Here is a 19121-nt window from a genome sequence, read left to right as displayed (position 1 = left end):
ATCTTTTTGAACTAAGTCTATGTTTGGACTTGGGTACATTATCAGATATAACATAGTGGGAGGGAGTTGCTGGAATTGAAGTTACTGCTTCAACCCGATTAAGTAACCTTTAATTCTGGGCATGTTTTTCTAATTTGCTATACTGAAAAACAACTTCACAAGGAGGCTAGGCCTGCACAACAGATATGCCATACAGATTTATATACATGTATATGTATGTGTGTGTGTATTACCTTTGAAATGAGAACTTTTATTTTTCTGGATATCATATTCTGCAGACTGGTGTGTTCTTTCAGACTGCTTAAGATCTTAGTTCAGACCCCATGTTCAAATACTTCTAGAATGTACATGCAGCTTAATATTTTAAACAAAATATTCAAGAGAAGAAGTTGCTCATTGCATTTTCAGGAAGAATAATCCTTAAACTAGATAGATTTTGCAATCTCATAACCAGATTCAGGGTAGCCCTTCTGAGTACACAGAGGGCAAATTGCCTACAGACAAAACAATCTGCTCCATTCATTAAAAATTCTATCTAGTTTTAAAAGTAGTACACTTAAACGGGGGAGGTATGACTTGTTAAATTGAAAGCACTGAGACAGGCTGTACACCCACCCTATTAGAAAAACACACATGGGACAGAGTGGTGGCCAGAGATTTGGCCTGGCTGAGCTTTTGTCTAATTCGCTCATTTGGTTAGATGTCTCCCTTTTTAGAACTGGAACCTTGAAACCTGTAAATTGAGAGACACATGGCACTGCACTTTCATGTGCATGCTGGATTCATCATCTTCCAGTTAGATGAAAGAAATCCTTCTATCCATGGGAAATACTTATATTCTTGGTCAAACTGTCCACAGATAAATTGCATTACAAGTCTGTTATGAGTTGCAACCATGTTTGAACCACCAATGTAGGACTTCTGACATGCAGAATATCTTCTGCATCTCAAATCGAATGGGGATACCCACATGAGATTAAATGGGGAAGCAAAAAGGATAAGACTTGGTCTCCTGAACACAGGTTTTGTTCTAACTAACTCAGATGGAAAATAAGGAAAAAAAATTATCTTAGCTCAGAGTCTGGAATTCAGTTCTGTAGATCATAATGTTATTCTGTTAGTGGAAACCAACTGTATTACTAGTCAGCCCCCCATCATTTACATTACCATTTTGCAAAAGAAACATTCCTGTGTTTAGTCCTGATTCAGTCATTTCTTTAGGTCTTCTGTGAGACAGGCCCAATTTTCTTCTGCAATACATGACGTTATAACAGTCCAGCCCAGCAGCTAGAGATGAGCACCCACCTTATCATTACAGCTAGGTTGCCCAGATATGACACACACAGTACTTTGAGTGTGTTTTCCCAATAGACCTCTATTTTCCTTTCCAAAGACTTTCCATAAAAATATGATCTTAATAAATACTGTGTGGTGCTGACTAATATACCTTTTGCCTTTCAATTTTGGGGCTGACAAAGTGAGATACAAGCAAGTAGAAACTCATTTCCGATGTGACTGTCAAGGAACTCATGCAAGCCACTTTTGAAAAGTCAAATCAGTGAATAGGTTTATGAAGCCATTTCTGAGGAACTTCTAAGAAATTCCACCTCAGGAGTTCTGATAACATCAATAGAAATAGGTATATGAAGCACCTCTGGACAGCTAAAATGCCAGCTGAACTTCAGCAGGTAAAACCTCAGATACCTCTTGTGCACATTTGGCATATCCTTGAAGCTAGGACCCATAATGTTTTTCCCTTTCCTGGTATATTATACAGATCTAAGTGAGATGATTACCAAGGAAGTTCTGAATTTTCTTTACCTCTTTTTATGACTTTTTGTAATCTTACATAGGATTATTGAAATTGTCATAATCAGAACAGGCTTTCCCAACACCTTTGCTGAAAGTCGCTAGAACCCAGGGGCTTCAACTAAAGTTGTCTACCAGTCACGGCAGACAATGATGCAAAAATCTATCAGCAATTATGTTTTTTCCTAACTCCAGCCAGCAAAACATTTAAGTCCCCAAATATGAGGGATGATGTATTCTGTAAATATTAAATTCTTGCCCAATTTTAAGTCATATTAGGTTGTTAGCTCATTAATACAGTGTAGGTGGTAGTACATTTCATAGCTTTACAATATGTAGTGCTGCAAATACTGGGTTCAATTTTAGTTAATATGCATTAAGGGAAAAATTACTATCAACCAAGTGGGCTTGTTTACTCATTAATTCATGTGAAGTGCCATGTGATCTGTCAAATCCTTTCTAAACAAAACAGTCCTACTGGCTTCTACTCTCTCCTCCTGTGGAATATTTCTTTTCTTCTGCTTGTTATATTTTTGCCCTTCTTTGGCTTTTTATAATTCTGCTTTACCAGTGATGGGCTGACAGGATTTTAGCTGGGACTCCCACAGATTTTTTCCTCTATAGCTCATCATACATCTCTTTTACCACAAGGTTAGAAATGGGAAAACAAGGAAAAGTCCAAGAAGGATTGGGCAATTTGTTCATTTGTTTTCCTATGCAAGCAAAAAAATGTTGTCTCAGAATCAAAATCAAACTGGAGGGGTGATAACATTTGCCGAAGAAATGAACATTCAGTGTTTTCCTTAGGTAGTGAGGAATAAACTGAGCTGCAGTTAATACTACAGAGTGCAGACTGGGAATATCTTTATAGGAAAGAGTCAGGGATGTTCTCTTTCCCCACGCTGGAGCATCACAAACTCTTGGTGCAATCCAGTGCATTCCAAAGGCAAAACCCGAGCCTTTCAGAAGTTCTTTATGAGGCCCTGCAGATGAGTCATCCCTGGTTGGGTTGGGTTGGCAGTGTCCAGAGAAGGAATGAATTCCAGCAATGACAAGGAAATCATATTGACTCTCCCCTGGTTTGGTGGAAGAATTTTAAGCAGTGGTTCACACTGCTTCTCTCAGCTACTGTTGTTGGTCTGCATTTAGGTGAGGGTGGCAAAAATGAAAATAGTATGGCACAGTTAATGATATAACTCAACATGAGCTCAATCCTATATCAGTTTATGCAATGCATGGGGCTGGCCTTGTATGTGAACATTCCTGTGCTGTTGATCGATAGAGTAGTGTCAATGGTACTTCTCAGTCTTTAGAAAGGGCTTATATGTCCATAATGTGTTTTTTCACTGAATAAATAAAATCTACATTATCCATTGGTTATGAGGATTATTTGTAATGCAATGCCCACTGTTTATGTGCTGCTGGTCATGTCTGCCCATGAAGTTGTTTCTGTTTCCTGGTGGTCTGATCTAAGCTTTCTAAGCCAAAATGACCTGAAGGATTACCTGAAACTTTGCACCAACATATCTGGTTGAGTGAGGTAAATGAGAACTCAGACTGTGTTTGTATTAAATTGGCTAGTTGAAGTCTAAACTATTGTATCCTTGCTTTCAGCAGAGCCTGTTATGGGTACAGCACTGCTCTTACACCAGATCTTATAGCTTTTGGGTTAGAACTGAGCTGCAGAGACAGAATTCAAAAGGGAAAGAAATAATCAGTGCATCTAAGGGACTTCAGGATATTACAAACCATTTCCTTTCTTCTGGAACTAAGAGGGCTTATTAAAGTCGGTTGAGGTATCTGGATCGTAGCTTCAAACATCCATCATTTCAGGAGAGAAGGGGTGGGGCAAGACAGCTAAAGATATTAGTTTCATGCAAATAAACTGATCTGAATGTTACTTTCTGATTTGGAGGACTCTGCATTGTGTTTGGAAAGTCTGACAAATTCTGCTTTACTACACCCAATCTAATGATAGCAACAACAAAAAGATGACTACATTGGCTGCATTTTGATTTATTATAGATTATTTCCTGATCTATTCATTTCCTCTTTCTCAGCTATGTTATTTCCAAATGTCTCAAAAGGGCAGTGAGAAGTACAAATCTGACACTTAGAAGTAACTCCATTCAGCATATTTTTAAGGAAGGAGAGCACATGTGAAGTAGCTTTCATTTGAGGAAGCAATAACCCTTTAAGAGCTCTTTCAAGGAGTCAGATCAACTTCTGGCATAATCACAAAAAGATTTTAGCAGTATATCACTTTTAATAGCTGCAGCTATTTTTGTCGTTTTCCTAAAATGCCATGCAGTCAGATTTACTTGGTTCGTTCCATCTCTTTGCTAAACTGTCAGTTTTTTGTGGGATACGGGACTTGTGTTTTCTATTTTAATTTCAAGAAAAGCTGTCCATGCTTGGAAAATATTGGTGGATTGGGTACAGAAATCAGCCACTCAGCCACACCACAAAATGTTTCATTCTCCCCTAGCTTTTTTGTAGTGGCTTCTATACACTGCCATTAAGTTATGTGTTTGACCACTCTTCATTGCTTATCCTGGTGTGGTCTTTCCCTTTTCAGCTAAATAGATGGAGTCAGAAATACATATCTTAGAATTAGATGCACTGAGGTAAGTGAAGGGCTATATTTAGTGGCTGATGTTGGCCAGAGTTGCCTTTTTTTTTTTTTCCTGATTTGGTCCCTTTGTTGTTGTCTGCTCTTTCAAAATCAACATACATTCCTTCAGATGTGCTTTTTGCTCCAGCAGCCTGTCTTCTAAAGGTGCTGAGCGCCCAAATCCACGAGACTGGTGTGCAGAGCCAGCTGAGGTAACAGCATGAATGACTAATATCCTCCTTTTCCTCCGGTCCTTGAGTTTTCTTCTCTGTGGAAGCCAGACCAGAGCTTAGTCCTTCCAGAACTTTAAGAGAAAAGAAATACTACAACAAGTTCAATTGTTAAGAAAGTATGGTTGGAATGCTTAAAAAATAAAGAAAACTTTCTCTGATAATTGTATTGGCACTTTTCAACAAAGACTTGCTCACTTTGTTGCTGCTATCTAAGTTTCAAGTAAGGATTCAGCCCTTCAGAGCTGTAAAAGAAATGACAGACCCTAAACTCCTGCCAAGCTTCCCAGAATTTCCTAAGTAAAATCAATCTTAACAACCAGCAGCATGTCCAGTCCCAGAGCTGACTTGTCTGGTTCCTCAGTTTCTAGTGAGAGCGAGCACCTGTGGTCAGTCTTTAAAGTGCTGCAAATCTCAGAGAAGACATGTGGCTCTGAGCTGACTGCAAATTTTCCAAAAAAAAAAAAACCAAAACCCTCCTTTGGAAGAGAAAGTCTTTTCCAACCTCAATTATCCTGTGACCCTGTGATCCTAAACGTGAATCAGATTCTGCCCGTTTTCGTAATAGTTTTCTGGTAAGTGAGCCTCTGCATGTCTGCCTGTGAAGGTGCTGAGGCAGCTGCCATGCTGGGAATGCCCCCGTACCCAGGGACCCAATTTGCTGCAGAATTTGTGTAACACATACACATGTTGTAAAATTGAATAAAGTAGCACTCTTCAGAGAGGAAGAGGTTGTTTTACTTCCATTTCTATTTTGTTTCCTCCTACGCATCATTGGGAGGATGATCTTTGTGGAGCTGCTCGGAGCTCTGCTGTGCCTGTTCACTGGGACACTTTGTGGCTATTACATTTGCACACTGCAATAATTCATGCAGATGCATAGGTGTGCCATTTTTGAATTAAAATTTGGGGGAATTTCTAACTATGCTACTGGGGGAGGAGAACAGTTTCAGCTACAGCTTGTGATAGAAGGACATATTCATTCTGGTTTTATTTTAAAGCTTTTTTCTTCTGTCCTGTTGTGCTTGTTCAGACTGTAACGTAAAAACACACAGCGAAACACAGAGCAGTTTGCGCTGTGGGGATTTCAGTAAACAGGAGCCTATGTCTTGTCTCTCAGGCTTTTGTTTTAAGTTCTTCTTCCTGTTCTCAGCTGATACTACCAGCTGTCTTTTTTTGCTCCTTATATTGGAGTCCACACCATTTCTAGCCTTGGGTGATTAAAAATAACTTTCATTTGCCTAAAATTAGTGCTCCAGTACTTGTGGAGAGATTGTGAGTCAGTGGAAGTTACACCCACCCATCCCAAGGCTGAATGTAGTATCTGGAAAATGGTTGTTGATGTCTTAGGCAAGAGGAGGGACCTGCATCCACCAGATTTGTGGAAGGGACCAAAGAGGACCAAATATACAAAAGGCAGAATCTCCTGTCTCCCAGATACTACTGAACTCAGAAGCATCAGGTGGGGATGACAGAAAAGGCACTGAAAATGAGAAAATGTATAGTCCATCTTGGGTTCCACAATGTCCTAGCCAGTCCTGAGATCCCCAGTGTGAAATGCCCCAAATCTTGCTTTACTGCTGAAATGCCACAGCAGTTAACGTGGAATCTGCTAATATCTGCTGCTCAAGAAGTATGCCATGTTTTTCCACATAGCCTTCCAGTCCTAAAATCTCTTAAAACTGACTTTATTTCTACACAAAATCAGATCATGGTATTTTTCATACCGAGAGTGGGAGAAGGAAACCTTCTTCCAGGCAAGGTTGGAGAGAAACTATGCATTTTTATTTAGACTATTCAATGTCAATTGGATTCACAAAGTTGTTTGCCTTCCCTTGGGTTTACCTGTACCTTTCCCAACCCTTGGCAAAGCTGCTTTTTGCGTGTTGACTTGGATCTATTGTTATCTTGTGCAGAACCCTGACAAGCAACACACCCACCAAAGCCAATGTATACATTATAATAGCACAACTGTATGCCATGTCCCATCAGTCTGTGAAATGACTACTGATACAAAAGGTGGGTGCAGTTTTATTAGTAATAAAGTTCTGAATTACTTGAGGACTGTGCTTATACATAAAAGTCTGCTAGCAATGGAATGTTCGTTTGCTTAGAGCATTGCTTAACATAGATTATCTTCCTCATTTGAAACTGTGATTTTGAATCAAAGAATTAGGAAGTGACAAATTTGCTTGTCTTGGATAGAAAATTTTAGGCGGTTCCTGCTTCCAGTCTGTTTTTGGAGGGGGTAGATTATCACGTCCTTAAATGATATGCTGTCACTACTAGTAATAGCATTGTGCCTTTTGTAGGTGTTAAAATAGTGATTCGTAATGAATCTGTGCTTAAAGATGGTGTTTGTCTTCTAAAAGTTCACATACTCTTCCTTTCAAACCAAATATAAAGAATATGTTGAGCATTTGATAAGGCAGGCATTCTCTTTTTTTTTTTTTTATTAAGCTTTTTTGTTTCACTTATAGCTTGCAATATACCTTTCTAAGTTACTGGCATCTAATATGCAATATGCAAATAATGCAATTTGGAGAAAACTTAACCTTTGAATCTGCAGAGTTACACATGCAGTATTTTTAAACTTTAGCTAGCTAAGGAAAAAAAGAAAAGATCTCAGTCAAAAACTATATTTCATAAGAGAAAATTATAGTGATATTGATGGTTTGCCAAAACCTCAAGCAGTGACAAAATCCACAGTGTTCTGAAAGAGATGCCTTTGCAAAACCATTCCTTTGCAGATGGCTTAGATTATTGATACTTATAAACACATGACATTATTCATTCAACTCAGAATTTTTAAAAACTCTGTTGATAAAAAATGCAAATTTGCCACACTATCCGAAAATGGCAGAGAAAAAAATCACCAAATCCTGCAATTGCTCCTGAGGGGGTTTTACAGTTTAGTAGTTGTTGATTTGGTTACATTTTAACATGACCTAGTATAAAATATTTTAACAAAAAGGGAGGAAGGAAGGGAAAAAAGAACATAACTTTCTTTTGTTGATGTGAACTTTACGTTTTATAGTTCTTCTTGTACATCTGAAACTCCCAGTGCTGAAAGGTTTTGGGGTGAACAAGAAATGCAGGATCAGATGTGAAATCAATAAGTCACTGGGATCCTTCCACAGAATTTATTTCCATAAAGGATATAAAATACCATGGAATTCCCTAGCTACACTGCAAATGATGGATAAACAGCCATAGGCATGACTTTTCTGTTTGGGTTATGTAACTGTTCTCTGTGCAAGCTACTCGCAATGGAGAGTGCATTTGGTCCAAATTCGAGAAAATTGTTTCACCTCATGATTTTTGTCTCTGTGGGAGCTCTATGTGAGGAGTGAAGCCTCTTTCTGTATTACCTGGCACAAAATATAAAACAGTTACTCTTCTAAAGTGCTGTAAAAAGCCCCAGAAACCGAGGAATCCATCGTTACAGCCTGGGATACAACTGTCCTCTGCCTAAGGTCTAAAATCAACAGTTTTCCGCCCTCTGCCCCCACGGCTGGATGACTGACAAGTACTTCCCTGAAAAGAACTTTTGTATACCAGCAACATTGATTTAACGATGATTAACGCTCCCTGCTTCCCACAACGGGAAAGCAGAAGCATGTGCTGACTGGCTGAGATACCGATATTATCCTTGGAAGATGCTTCATGTGGGGCAGAGTCTTCTGAAAAGCTGCAAAAAGGGGAGTCTCTATCAGTGCCCTCAGAGACTGCCCAGTGATTCTTATTGTACAAGCTCTACTCCGCATAATGGTATCGTATCTGCTGTCACTATAATGCTGATTATAAGAAGAGAGCCTTTGTTAGTAATAAGTGTCCATATGGAGTAATTTCTAGTGGTTTGCAAAAATTTCACAATCCATTATATAGCCATAATAACAGAATACGAATTGTGACAAATAACATAGGTTTAACTTTCACAAAGCAGATCTGTCTGGTGAAATTTTATTAAAACAGGATTGTCTTTATCATTAAAAGTATCAGAGAAGAAAAGCTGAAGTACATTTATTTTAGCATGAGTTGACAAGCAAATGTCCTATGTGCAGGAAGCAACATGCTTTTAAAAACTTACACATCTCATATCAGAGAGATCAGCGTGTTTTCATTATCTCTACAACAAAATGTGCCAGGGTGCATTAGGATCTACGATTAATTCATTCCGATTGCTCTTATAACAACGTTCAGTATTTTTGTGGCTAAGATAAATATTGATTGCACTCCACCTCCATACTGCTCATGAACATACACTGAATCACCAGTCGTTTCACGGGGTGCAGAACATGCTCAACATTTGCTGTCTCATGTTTACATCTGTAAGTAGACAGACTAAGCCCAGTTTGGACTGAGTTAACAATGTATAGGAGTTGTGCGTAATTGTTGTTTGCCAGGAGTTGTCTGGGGTAAATCCATTCTTCCTGGCAGGATAGCAATGCATGATAGAATGCCCCATCACTGGTGAGATGGATGACCCAGGCAAGCTGGTTTTTGACCAAGATGTAGTCCTCTGTTACTCCAGGAGTCGGTAAATGTAAGCTGGCATAACTATGCTGCTTTATTGTAACTAAGACTTTGATCCTGAGAATGGAAAAATGCTTATCTCCCTCCTTTCTCCTCTACAAGACTATTCATGAAAAAAATAGCAGAAACCAAGCAGCAGAACCTTGCAGGTGAGGAAAGCAGGATGTGGAATTTCAGGAAACCAAGGTTTGTTTGGAGAAAGTGGGTTTAAAAATTGGGTCTGTAATGGGACATAGCCATCTATTCCTGCGTGGCCTTAGCTGCTCCTTCATGCTCTGTGAGTGCAGAGCCAGGCTACGCATGTCAGAATTTGCACAGTAATTTACTGCAGGAGACGTGAACAGTGCAAAGCTAACTAGTGTTTCTGACCTTATTCTTAAATACAGACTTGCCTGTGGTATCTTCTGCATTTCCACTAGATAGCTGTTTATCTGTGCCACTCAGTCTCTCCATCCTTGTATCTATGTGCAATGTTTAATTAATTTTCAATTATTTCCAATTCTGTAGTGACACTACTTATAAATGATACAACAATGAAGGTGATGGATTTGGGCAAATATAATAGCCTGTCAGTCTTCACTAGAAGCTACAATTAAATCAAAAAGATAAGAAAATATTACTGTAATTATTTTGACAGTGAACTGATAGAAGTTTACCCAAGTGACACAGACTACAGAGTACAAAATGCCAATTGCTCAGAAACAAGTAAAATAAGATATACTGTTGTCCCTTTGCTCCCTATCCTTATCTTGGAAAACCAAGTGACCTATCTCCTGGAACAGGCAGAGCTCCATTCAAAGACTTGTAGGGTCTGATACCTAAAGAGGGGTCCAGTACATAGAGATTCATTAAGTTCTGGGCTCCCCAGTCTAAGAGAGTATACTGGACATACTGGAGCAAGTCCAGCAAAGAGCCTCTTAAGATCATTTAGGAACCAGATCATCTCTGATACAAGGCTGAGAGAGCTGGGAGCCTGGAGAAGGCTCAGGGGGACCTTATCAATGTGTATAAATATCTGATGGGGAGTAAAGAGGATGGAGCCAGGCTCTTCTCAGTGGCACCCAGTGACAGAACAAGAGGCAATGAGCATAAACTAAAATACAGGAAATTACAGTTAATAAACATAAGAAAAAACTCTCTTACTGTGAGGGTGACTGACTACTGGCACAAGTTGCCCAGAGAGGTCATGGGGTCTCCATCCATGGAGATACTCAAAACCCAACTACACACAGTCATGAGCAATCTGCTCCAGCCGACCCTGCTCCGAGCAAGGGTTTGGACTAGACAATCTCTAGATGTGCCTCCCAAACTTGGCAATTTTGTGAGTCTGTCTGACATTTCATAGTCCTTTTCCCTTCCCTGTCTCTGAGGTTATGCAGAAGTCGGCTGGGCTGTGACTGTTTTTAATTCCCAGGACCAGCTGAACGTCAGGGCATCCTTCTTTCCTTCCTGAAAGGAGGTCACTGGCTCTCAGAAGTCCTGAATCAAGAAATCGACTGTTTAGGAAAGCACTTACCAATTTGCTTGGCTATGAGGAGGCTTTTCAGTCACTGAAGCTGAAGTCATGGAGAACTTAGAAGAATTAACTACAATTAAGATCATGGACTTTTGAGAAAAGATAGACTTAAGTACACAAATAAGTTCTTTCTGCAGCTGGGGCTTTAAAGTGGTCTTGGTCTGATCTTCTGACCATGCCTGGGTTCTCATGGCCTGTGCATTTACTGAGGGGTTTGGACTGAGTGCTACACTTGAGATTTAGCTGCAGCTCTCTTATAAGCAGCTGTGACTACTATGTGAAATTTCACAGGCTGAGTTGTAGATAATTGTTCCTGCAGCATCTGTACTGGCTTCTAATTCATTTGTGGCTTCACATAGTTTGATTGATCAAATGTGTGGTTTGGGAAACTGCTGCCATAGAAACCACCAAGCTACCATCACAGCTCAAGAACAACTCGTGTCTCTATTCCTGTTCTCCAAGTCTGGAATTTGCTATCTCTGTGTGCTCAAATATTTCCATAACTTGCCGTCAAGTGATCATCTCTTGTGCTTTCTCTGTGAGGAGAAGAGTCCAGGACACCAAGATACCAGGCAAGCCCAGCCTGTGTGTCAATCTCTGGGGGATCTCTTCTGCTTTTGCATGGTGCTAGATAAGAACCACCCTGGACAGGGGCGCTTGAGCCTTGCTCTAGTCCAGGTTGTGGTTCCAGCAGAAGGCAGACTGCCTGGAGAAGAGGTGTGCAGCAACAAGAAGCTCAAGTCCTTAGACCAGTGGCTGGGGCACTTTGTGAGTGTGGGGCTGAGCTGCAAAGACTGTATCTGTATTTTATATTAGATAATATTAGAGAATATGCAGAAGTAATTCAGGCAAAGTGACCAGAACTCCTGGACTTGTCACTCCCAGCCACATTCCCCAGGCATTTGCTAGATAGAAGAAGTGGCTTCACCTTCGTAGATGCTTTTGCCTGGAGTTGTCTAACTGCAACGCTTAGAGAGGGCTTTATTTTGTGTGGTGTTTTGAGTATGTGCTTCTCAAGATCTATATTTCATTTTGCAGTGCTTGAACTATTCTCCCCCCTAAAAAAACCTGTAGGAATGCAGAGAGATATGGTGATGACTATATTGACCAAAACAGTATAAATTGAACTTTTCCTCTTTTGTTTCACTATGGACTCTCTATTCTGCCATCCATGTGCATGGATAATAATGCATGGAAATGTAAACAGTGCTTTAAGGCTATGCAGATGAAGATGACTTTTGAAAACTTGTCCTACACTAAATATATTTTTCAGGACATTCTGGCACTGAATGCTGCAATCTCTGCCCTGCTCATCAAAATGAGTGCTAAAGAGAAAGAAAAGGATTAGGGAAGCATCATTTTTCATTCTTTATTAGATTATCAGCATGTAGTTACTGTAGATTTAATATATACACAGCTGATCATCCATAGGGTATAGTTTTCAAGACTTAGTGCATAACATTAGCGGTATTTGCTACAGCAATTTTTGGTGTCTTAGTTAAACTGTCCCTAAAATTGTCTAAAGACTGTGTCCTTAAGCATACTTCTTTACTCTCTGTAGGGAATGGAGAATGAAGCATTTCAATGGAGCTGAAAAGTTGAATGTAAAATCTTTTGGTTTTCTTCGGTTATTGTCTCTTCAGGAATTACTGTAGACTGATCATTGCAACTTATCGTACTGATTTTCTGAGCCCAGATGAAACCCAAACACAACTAAGCTAACATGCAGATTGCATGACCACTTCCACGAGAGGGTGGTCACAATACAGCCAGATGGAGGTCGTGGTTTAGTTAAGGTGCTTTATTTGGGGTAGCTATCTGTGTTAAAGAGCCCTTTAATATTAGAAATCCAGTTCACTAAACCTTTCTCTGACAAAAAAAAAAAAAAAAAAAAAAATAGAGGAGTGACAATTGCAACCTGATACTACTTGCTGTTGAAAGGAAAACTGTATACGTTCCCCACAGCAAACAGTGTGCAAGCTCAAAATAGAAGACTCCCATCTTGCCCTGAACTAGCAATGAAATACAGGTGGGAATTTATTGCTGCTGAATCTGAATTTTGGCTGCTGGCAGACCCAAACTGTTAAAACATTAACTTATGTTCCAATGTTTTTGAGCTAGATTTACAAATGTGGTTAGGTGTCTGAAGGTGAAGAGAAAGGCAGGCAATGGGATTTGCCAGTGCCCTTAGCAACACCTAAATACCTTTGTCTCACCAGCCAGCTGGTGTGTGGATAGACACCTTTTGTGTCTGAAATGCTTTTTAAAACAGAAGTTAGTGACTAAATATAAATGTGTGCAGAACTTTAAGGAGGTTTCATCGCTAGAAAATTATTCAGCTGCAATTCACCAAAAATTTTAACTTCCAAAATCTCTTGGAATTTCTGTGTATGTAAACAGCAACCACTAGTTAACAGAATCAAAAGCATCCGTAGAAACACACCAGTCAACTCCTGTTTTGTCATGTACCATGTAGGTGATGACTGACTTCTAAAGGATTTGTGGTAGTTGATAAGGACATTCTGCCGCCAGCCTCGTATTTTTAGAAAGCCACTGAACACTCTTCAGTTTAAAAACTGCTTCTTACCTATTGGCATTTCTGACCACTACACCAAGCAAGTTTTTCATGTAATGTTATTATTTGATGAGTTCTAGAGGCCTTCACCAGACTGGGATGCCTTTGAAAGGAATTTGTTAACAAAACCATTGTAACAAAGCAATTTCTGTCCCAAAGATCTTGCAGCTATAGCTATAGGGGGTGGTGGGCAGTGACACCATTACCCATGCCCTGAGCTGGCTGCATGTATAGCAGCTCTGGTCCAGAAGCCTTTGGCTCATGCTGTGCTGAAACTACTGAGCTGCATGCAAGTGGAGTGGCAGAATGCCATGCTCAAGCTGACACTTACCGTTTGCTCCAAGTTCTGGCAAGCCTGTGGCATGAGCGGGGATGGCAGGAGGTCTCTGTGTCCCATCCGCAGGCATATGCCCTAAGGCTCCAGGTCTGCAGCGGCAGTGCAGACCCATCACTTCAGGCTTGTGAATAATTTATTCAAAACTATTAAGAGTGCTCTTGTATAACTGTTAGAGTATCATGATCTAAATAAAACAGACAAATCAAGGAAGTGTTTGCTTTTCCAACATGCAGGCATGCAGACATTAAGGATTTGATGGATTTGACCCAGCAATTTGATAAGCAGCCAGGTTCTAATCAGAGAAAACAGGCCAATTCAGGTACTTAGCACGTAAGCAGTTAGGTGGAAAGAAAACTTGATGTGCTGAAATTTCTCCTTATTTCTCCAGGCTCTAATTCTCTCACCATCAGTCTAACAAAGAAAGTATGATGTCCAGCAAAGGCTGTATTCTTAGGCTTGAATGTATGTGTAGTAATTCGAGGTTACCAAACTGATTGGTTGTTGCATCATGGATAAAGGCAGGCAGGATCTCCCCGTATGGCACTTGAGAAGTATCATGTTTATCTGCTTTTGCAATACAGCAAGCAGTTTTGCTGCTTTTCTGAGTCATCACACCACCACTGAATAAATAATATCACCAAATGCACTTTTCAAAAGGGCTGAAGTGCAGATTCCCTTTTGGCAAGGCAGCTTGTGGACTTTGTTCCAATTATTTAGGTCTTGTAGTTACACAGGCTGAACCTGCAGTTACAGAGTTACAGAGATGAAAGCAGAGAGCTTCAGCTTTCTTACCTGCTTAAAAGGAAAGCATGAGGCTGGATATTGCCTTTCTGATTCTGCTGCAATGCTTGGTTGTTAACACTGAGGTTGTATGTCAGTTACCTACCCTGTAAACTTGGCTAAGAAAGAGCTGCATTTCCTGACATACTCTTTTCCTTCTTTTTAAGGACTTAGTACTTTTTCAATAAAAATAAATTTAATTTGTGGCTGCATTTTAGCTCCATTGGTTTGATGGTATAAGTGGAGCAATACCAGCTTTGGATTTAGAGCAGTCGTGTGGCTGAGTCTCTCTGTGCAGCTTTCATGTGGTCGGGTGAGACATTCTTAAAATCCCCAAACATTTTTGAAGATCCTAAACTGGAGACATTCACAATTCTTCCCTCCCTTTCTACCATTAATCCTTCATGTTTTAACAAGCACTGAAGTTAATAGAGCCTACACTCTTTCCTGTCACACTGAGCCCCCCTCCCTCCTTTCTTTCTCTTGAATAAAGCAATCTGTTCTTTCCAGGCCATACTATTGGAAATCAAAGAGGTAGATGTCAACACACACCATAACCAAGTATAAACTTCCTTTTTTTAATTAAACAGGATTCTGACATTTGGTTTGAAGAAGTGTTTGTTTGGTTTTATTTATTTTTTTAAATATGTGAAGGATGTCAACTGCTTTTATTTTATTTTTAGTAGAAGATGAATTTTTTATGGTGCCACAAATAATCTCTAGCACAAAATCTTTCAGATGTTATTTTGTTATTTTGTAGTTGAATAGGAAGAGAGCTGGGGGGAGCAATACAGAAGTCCTGGCATTTAAAGCTTTCAGAATTAAGAGTTAACCTCTTAGGTAAAGGTTTCCATACACATAAATCATGTTTTAGGTACCTTTTCAAATGTAGTTGGGAAAAACAGTTGTAAGTCTGTTGCTATCCTGTTTGCTTATTACTATTAATTCTACTTAGACATTTATGTGAAACACAAATATCCAGATTTCATAATAGCTGGTACTCAAAAAAAACAAGACTCTTAGAAGGAACATAGTCTCTGTTTCAGTGTACAAATCCAGGTATCTCACTAGCCAGGGCAAAGTCACCCTAGAATTGCCTCTTTCAAGGTATCTATCTCACGCTTTCTTTTGTATTGCAAAAAGGATGTAATAGAGCACTAAACCAGACAAACCAGTGTTCAGATCTGATACCACTACTTTCCATGCTGATGCTCCGTCGGACTGGCAGGAAAAAAAGGGCTTTATTTAGTAACTCAGTTGCTGTTTTGTTTCTAGATTATGATTTTAATCCAATCTTTGCAGTTGAGGTATATCATCCATATCTGTTCTGGGGTCACGTGTAAGTGTGTGTAGCAAGGCAAGCATGAGGAGACGGTCTTCTGACTGGGAGTGCTTAGACTCTCTAGATACTGTTCTTGATGAGCAGGAGTGAGAGCAAAAGGCTATGAGTAAATTGCACATGTACTTTTGGCCTCTGTCTTTATTTATTTATTCCTCAGGAGTGCAAGCGTAGGCAATCAGAGGTCTGGTCCCTAGACTTTAGTTCCTATGGATAAAGTTTGGCGCCTTTTCATGGCTGTAGCTAAGTGGCAGAACCACAGCATTGTCCCTCTGGTCTCAGTCCCTCTAAGCCAATTCGCTCAAGTAAGGAATAGGATCTGCCTCTTCAACTCAGCTGCAGTTAATTTTATTGCCCACTGCTGTCTGTGTTAGCTGACCTATAGTAGCATGGCACACTGACTGCAGTGCTTTTTCCACATGTCTGCTCAGCTAGAAAATCTACCCAGGAGTTTCCTGAGTGCCTGCTGCAATATATCCCAGTATTCTGGAGTCTAGAAACGCCTGTGAACTCCTCAGATCGCTTATTCCCACTGACAAAGTATTGTTTTGAGATCCATCTGGTGTCAAGTGTAGGCATATGGCACCAGTATGGCAGCACTGCCTACGGGGGTGGTTTCCTGCAGAAGAGGTCTCGCTGAATGCAGTAGTCGTTGCCTATTGAAAGTCATCATTGTTTAGCACCCAGGTCTTTGTGAACTTGTTCAACTGGTGGCTGGGCAGAGTGCCATCCGAATCTACAGACATGAGCACAGACAGCTGAGGCTCTGGGGCCTTACACACATCAGATGTGGGTACTGAGGTTAGGCTTCTCAGCAAGGAGAATCTAAATGACTTTCTGTCCCGAGCATGTGTATCTGTGGTTGAAGGGGTACGCCATCATTAACCCAAATCTGGGCTGGATTAAGTTTCTAAAATAAAAACCAGTGCTGCCAGCCACTTGAAGAGGGTCTGGGGCTTGTTTGAATCAAGCGCATCAGCAGGGAGGGCGGGAGGAGGCAGAGGCAGCCAAGCAAAGGCCCCCCCATCGCCCCTGTAGCCCCCCACTCCGTGCAGGCCGAGGCAGCCTGACAGCTACCAGAGCAGGGGCCGGGCACGCTGCCTCCGTCCCGCCGGCTGCGGGCCTCTTCGGGCACTGGGCAGCACCTGCACTCCTGGCCGGCCCTCTTCTCACCATGCAAGAGCACAGGCACTTCGTGCTTTGTTTCTTAATTATGTTTTCAGCCAGGCACGGAAGCTTTAGCATTCGGGGCGCGGGATTGCCCGCTTGCCAGGCAAAAGTCTCAGGTTTGCCAGCCTGGGCCTGGCTCTCCCTTTTGCCTGGGCAGTGCTCCCGCCTGGATCTAATTCAGACCGGCTCATCTGGCCCTTTGAAGGTTGCTCACCTCTGCGGACAAGGCAGAGCACACGTGGGGGATGAGGCAGCAGAACCAGTGTGGTGGCACCCACCAGGAGTAGGAAATCTAGGTGGAAGATCGCAAAGCCAGAAGTACCAGAAATACTTTGGTAGCGTTGCTGAGGAAGCTAAGGAGAGACAGAGAAGGCTAAATCCAGTAAACTGTATTTGCATAGAGGGAGAAAACACCAGAGCATTAAGCTGCAGTGAATAATGAAATGATTCACTGCACAGAGCAATCCAGAGAAATGACGGTGACCAAACACTGGGGTTTGCCTGTCTCCTGTGGGTCCCAGCAACTTGCAGACATGGATGCTCTGTGGCACCCATAAAAAGATAACACTGGAAACCTCCTGTTCTAAACACTGCTTTTATACTGTGGATACTAAAGTCCACGTGGAATTGCCCCCTGACATGATCCCTCTTACATTTCTTTATGCAGTGTTGCCATATACTATGAAACTAGCTGCTGCTGTCCTCTGCAATGGGTAACTAAGCACTTACATAGGCATATAAAACATGCCTAACTGAAAAACTGGGAAGCTTTACCATCATTATTGGAAAGTGCCATAAGATTTCCCTAGAAAGGTGTGGTAGAGGTACAAAGAGTGGTACGTCGTTATTTTAAAACCTGACCATGGGCTGGTTCCTCCCCCTTTGAAGTCCGTGGCAAAACTCTGTTTTAGAGGAGCAAGACTGCTTCAGCTGGCAAGCAAGAGGCAGCCTGGAGGCAGAAGAGGCTTACAGGGAATGGTTTCTGCTGCTTTCCGTGAGCACAGAGCTGTTCAGACAGACTGGAGACCTGTCTGCTGGTGTCTCCCATTACAGCTAAGAAATGAATGCTTTTAAAGTTGTTAAATGAATGGGCTAGATCTTACAGTCCTTACTCATCTGAGTACTGCCATTAACTTTAAGAAAGTAATCATTATATTAAGTGCCATGGAGCGGAGTCCTTAAATTGTTAAATTCTAATATTTGACAGAAGTTTTTCCTCAGTAGAAAAATAATATAGACATAATTAAAAGGATGTGAACATTTCATCAGTGGAAGAATGCAAGTTACTTCGGAGCAATACGTAAAACTAGGAGCAGTACAGAGGGCTTAAGTCCATGTCATGTCTGTAGGTTATTTTTGAACTTTATGAAAAACACACTTTAGCAGTTTATATCCTGACCATTCAACTGTATTCTGGCATTCTGAATTCACAAACACGCTAACCATGAAAACACAACATTTAAAAATACGCTGTCCACTTGGCTTCTTTGGCCTGCTTCAGAGTCTCCCAAGCTTGTTTCAGACAAACTGAGAACTTTGTTGTGGAATGACTGTTTGAATTGGGGTTTCTTAAAATACATGTGGAGCCTTGTAGCTGCTGTGGGGTGTACACAGTGGTGGAGCTGTACTATTTTTAAATCATCTGGCTATTTCACTTCATGTAAGAATATCTGTCATCTTAGTTATAAGGAATGAAAGGGGTTGATTAAAACAACTCACGAAGCCATTAAACAAAGAGATAAAATGTAGAACATGTGCTGTAGGGTCGATTTAATTATAACGCATGGGGGATCTGTGGAAACCGGATGGCAGCTGTATTGTAGCTGAGTTTTAAGCCCCTCTTAGCAGTACCAAAGTCCTGTTGCTCAGAGGTGGGGTTTCTTACCTGTAAAGCTAATAGGTCCTTTGGATATGTTTTTTGGAATCTACTTGTTATTTCAACTGACCGTAGAGTAATTACTATGCTCAAGCACTTAGATATGAACTACAATGGCAGTTATGTATACTAATCATCTAGTCATTAGATACTAGACTATGTATCATCGGAAAAATGTATGCAAAAGCTTTAGTCAAGAAGGGATCAAAGATGTCAAGTGAACAGCCATGAGGATTCAGAGAGAATGAGGAATTAAAAAAGGCAGTGGCGGTTTATTTCATTGTCTTGGCAATCTCATTAGATCAAAAAACAGTATTGAATATACTGCTGTATGCTATG

General features: G+C 40.7%; 1 protein-coding gene across 8 annotated transcripts in view; it reads left to right on the top strand.

The window, feature by feature from the left end:
- Positions 1-19121, top strand: part of DYNC1I1 (dynein cytoplasmic 1 intermediate chain 1) — a 193604-nt gene that overhangs the window by 121768 nt on the left and 52715 nt on the right. The window lies entirely within an intron of this gene.

The sequence above is a fragment of the Falco naumanni genome, chromosome 4 (assembly GCF_017639655.2).
Source record: "Falco naumanni isolate bFalNau1 chromosome 4, bFalNau1.pat, whole genome shotgun sequence".
In the NCBI taxonomy this organism is placed as follows: Eukaryota; Metazoa; Chordata; class Aves; order Falconiformes; family Falconidae; genus Falco; species Falco naumanni.
Note: the sequence above shows the minus strand (reverse complement) of the source record. Positions and strands in the feature narration are given on the sequence as shown.